The sequence below is a fragment of the Podarcis bocagei genome, assembly GCF_964188305.1.
Source record: "Podarcis bocagei genome assembly, chromosome: 5".
NCBI classification, from domain to species: domain Eukaryota; kingdom Metazoa; phylum Chordata; class Lepidosauria; order Squamata; family Lacertidae; genus Podarcis; species Podarcis bocagei.
Window position 1 is genome coordinate 39,790,316 of NC_138129.1, and position 4,946 is coordinate 39,795,261.

Genomic DNA, 4,946 nt, shown 5'->3' on the forward strand with positions numbered 1-4,946 from the left:
TGCAGTATGGACCTTTGCATAGTGGTAGAATATAGTTTTGACATCACAAGCAATCAAGTACTCACTGAACTTAGCATGTGCAGACTGCCTCAGCTTCTTTGCCTACTTTAATGGCTAGGATCAGAGCCCACTCCTAGTCCTGAAAAAAATTAGGAGAATGGCAGATACATGAATGAAAGATACAGGAAGAAGGACAGTGTAGTGTTGGAGCAACAGCACCTGGCTGGAGAGGGGGTGGAAGCCAGGAGTAGTTGCATAAGCTCCAGCACAAGCTCCAGCCTGCTACTTTTCCTTATTTCAGTTTGCATTTAACTTACCGGTATTTGACTTTTTTAAACCTGCCCTATCCCAGAATGCTCAGATAAGGAAATAACACTTACAAGCAATTTATCCAAATATCGTATAAGGTATGAAAAAATAATGATACCCAACCCAGAGATTTGCTAGTTAGTTCAACAGAAAGTTGCATGTATTACATGCATTGGCAGGCAGAGTGGAGAAGACAAAGGGATATATCAAGCCCTCACTTGCTGGCTCCATTTCCCCTCCCTTGTCAGAGCCCCTCACGGTAGCAATCAGTTGCAAGGCAGGACACAATGAAGGATCTAGAACAGGTAGGAGGAGTCTCAGGGTTTGGGACTGAATGTGCCCCTCCAGATTTCTGTATCTGATAGTCCCCAAGCCACACACCTCACTGGCTCTGCTTCATAATAATAAGAATAATTTTATTATTTATACCCCTCCCATCTGGCTGGGTTTCCCCTGCCACTCTAGGCAGCTTACAACATATATAAAAATATAGTAAAACATCAAACATTACCTTCCTCAACTGCTTTTGCCTAGCTAGACTGTATCCTTGCACTGTGATAATGCCTCTTGCTGGGCTGGATGATGGATGGGGAGATGTGTGCATACCCCCCTTTGACTTTTGTGGGGCTAGAATGTAGCCTGCTGTGCACAGGTGCTATGCTCACTTTTGGCTCTGGGCTTACCTACCACTGCAATACAGCCCCCAGAAAATTCCTCACAAGGGAATGCAACCCTTAGGCTGAAATAGGTCCCCACCCCAGAGTTGGAATTATTTCTTTGGCATTGCCCTTCTCTTCTCCTCAATTAATCAACACACAGAAAGGCTTTTCCTAAGGTTGTCATAGCTTCAATCTACTACTCCAGCTATGAAAGTTGTGCCTACTTATGTAACCAAGCCCCATTGCCTTCCATGGGATTTAGTCTCATATAGGCATGTGCAGTCTAGCACCCTGTATACCTAGGTGCTGCTGTGGCGGAAAGGTAAACATTGTTTCCATGCGCTCTGGCACTCGTTGAGCCAGAATTGGAAGGCTGTCTGTGGGCAAATGCCGGCTCCCTCAGCCTAAAGTTAGATGAGTGCCACACCCCATAGTTGCCTTTGACTGGATGTAATCGTCCAGGGGGTCATTTATACCTGATCATTGTGCAAATGATGGATTTCAGACTTTGGGATGGGGTTTAGAATTATGCAAAGAACGATAGCAGCCTTAGCTTATTCTGATCAACACTACCACCAGTTGTAATGGACTGCAGGGTTCCTGTTTCATCTGGTAGGCATTCCACTGAACGCTGTCCCCATTTTAAAATTAATTAAGAAACATTTTTAAGTCAATGAGGACAGAAGTGGTGCCAGAACCAATCCAGCTGCCCCCTTGCAGGCGTCACACTGAATGTTCATTGAGGGGGTGGGGCCAGTGGCACATGAAACATCGGAAGCAAGGCTAGTGGTAGGGTGGTCACATGCCCTAATAAGCAGGGGACTGTGTTCTGTTTGAAGGGCTGTTGGTCTTCTATTTGAATGAGCCTTCTATTTGAAGAGAAGTCCTGTTTAAGTCCAGTTGAACAATAAAGAACCATCAGAAGGGAGAGCAGGGTTCTTGAGGATGTCCATCAATGCTCTGGATAGCAGACTGAGCAGGCAAACTAATAATAATAATAATAATAATAATAATAATAATAATAATAATAATAATAATAGGTTTCCCCAGTCACTCTGGGCGGCTCCCAACAGAATATTAAAAAGACAATAAAACACCAAACAATAAAAACTTCTCCAAACAGGGTTGCCTTCAAATGTCTCCTAAAAGTCAGATAGTTGTTTATTTCCTTGACATCTGATGGTGCCGCTACCAAAAAGGCCCTTTGCCTGGTTCCCTGTAACCTCACTACTCGCAGCGAGGGAACCGCCAGGAGGCCCTCAGAGCTGGCTGAATGGTGGGGGTGGAGACACTTCTTCAGGTATACTGGGCCGAGGCCATCTAGGGCTTTAAAGGGCAGCACCAATACTTTGAATTATACTGGGAGCCAATGCAGGTTTTTCAGGACCAGTGTTATATGGTCCTGAAAAACCTTATATGGCCACTCCCAGTCCTGGTCTAGCTGCCGCATTCTGGATAAATTGTAATTTCTGGGTCACCTTCAAAGGTAGCGCCACATAGAGCACATTGCAGTAGTCCAAGCGGGAGAAAACTAGAGCATGCACTACTCTGGCAAGACAGTCTGTGGGCAGGTAGGGTCTCAGCCTGGTAGGGTGATCAGCTGGTCACAGGATTTCGTACTATGTATTGCATTTCTAATAGTAATTATTTCTAAATTAGCATTTTAGTGCAATGCAAGTCCGTGTCCACTTTTGCCATCTGGAGTGCCTGTGGGATTTGGATGTACACATACCCTTGATGTACCCAAGTATCCCAAATTCAGCAGTGAATGCCTTTTCTTCTTTTTGGGAATGCAACAGATCAGTCTCATTTCTTCCTCCTTCCTGCCTACCTACCTGGATAGACTGCTATAGACCATTTCTTATGCTATAGACCATTTCTTATGCTATAGACCATTTCTTATGGTCCCAGCTGCTAAAGAACCCTGTACAGACTCCATAATAACAAAGCCACTGATTATTTAGGAAATTCGGTTCCAGAATGACTCTGTTTTAACATTTGTTTGCTCCAGTCTGCCTGTATGCAGCTGCTCCCATATCATGCTATCCAAGGACACAATCATAACACAGGAACACATCATAGGTAGCATCTTTCCGTGTGTGGTGGTAGATGGGGGATTTTTCTTGTGGCTTCTGACAGCCTACGTGCCTTGTAAATTAATGGAAGAGTTGAGCCCCAGGGCACCCAGTCTGGTACCATTCAGCAGCACTAAATTCACTTTGAAGGGGAGGGGGGGAAACCTCTCTTCATAATTCTTCAGCTTTCCAACCTCTATGATTCACATTAGCATTTCCTTAAGGTAACATTAAATTGCAGGGCCTTAGAATGTCTGCCAACAAAGGAGTTGGTTGCCCTGCCTTCCTTGACAGGCATTTAGGGTTTTCCATCCAATCAGATTTCAGCATCAGGGCTGCCAAAAGAGACACTTGAAATCATCTCCATGGCAACTTCAGAGAGTGCAAAGGAGTAGCTAAATATTAAGGGGCGGGGGCAGGCGTCTCAGAGTTTGAAATAAACAAACTAATGTAGTGATATATTCTAGGAGAATGGATTTATGGGTTATGACATTCCTAAAATATCTTTATTTAATAATGAAAACTTCATTATCCAGCCCTGTGCTCAAGTGTTGCTATGGGTCTTCGGTAAATCCCCTGGAAGATCTTTCATCTTGACAGAAGTTCTAAATTACAGCATTAGTACTCAAACTGAGAAGAAGTTACAGCCTATTTTGCTTGTCCAGGGAAATGAGACGCACGTAGCTACCGAGTTAGTTATTGAAATCTAATGACTAGGAATATTAAAAAAGGAGAATTAAAAAAAAAATCCCTCACTAGAAGTGCTGGGGGATAAATTAAGCGATAAACCTTGAATGTTTACTGGAGTTTCATTATTTTATGAAAAAGTAATTCGTCTTTATTACAGTTGAGGCTATTATGTTGCACATCATTAAGGAAGCAAAGAAGGGTGCCCCTAAAGCTAATTTTCAAACCAACTATCAGAACAAATTATGTGTTATATATTTATGGTATAACTTTATCCTTCCTTCCTCATTTTAGTTGTAGATTCCCTCTAAGCATATTTATTAAAGCATCTTGTTCCACTGTAAGTAGAAGCTATCTCTTACTGATGGACCAACTGATTAACCAGTCTTGGCTGATGGTCATGACCCAGCCTTAAGCTCTATTTATATTTTTATGATGTCAGGTGATTGACTGGTGAACAGGTTTGCCCACCTGTAAAAAAAGAGTGGCCTGTGGAGGGTGGATCAGTTCTGAATCCTGCTGACTGGATTCAGTTCTTCATTCCGATCTAGGGTAAGGAAGTTGGCCATTTGATAATCTTTTAGCCCATAAATTATCCGTCCTAACTGATGGGCTAATACATAATCGCCATATCACTTCATCGCCACATAACCATAACAATTTTGCTGTGTTTGTTGAAGCCTATTATAATGCAGTAGCTAAGAATGTGAAATGTGATTTGCAAATTCCACAGCAGCCTTGAATTCATAAGATGATCTCAAGTAAGCAACTATACCCTCTGCCTAAGCCAGGCTTCCTCAACCTCGACCCTCCAGATGTTTGAGACTACAATTCCCAGCATCCCTGACCACTGGTCCTGCTAGCTAAGGATCATGGGAGTTGTAGGCCAAAAACATCTGGAGGGCCAAAATTCAGGAAGCCTGGCCTAAGCTCCTTGTTTGAATTTGGAAAAAAATTAGTGCGCTACCTTACAGGAATGTTGTAATGAGACAAAGAATATGGAATACTTTGAACACTGCCAGAGTATTATATAAACACTATTACCATCATAAGCCGTATAAATCATTTCAAATGCTTCAGTTATAGAATTTCTAGGATGTGGGGGATGAAGAGAGGAGCAATTGGGAGAAACCTCAACCAGAAAGGTCTACCTGTTCACCCGGGTCAGTTAGAATGTGTGTTTTGTATCTCAGAAAAACTCCAGTGGCTCTGAGGC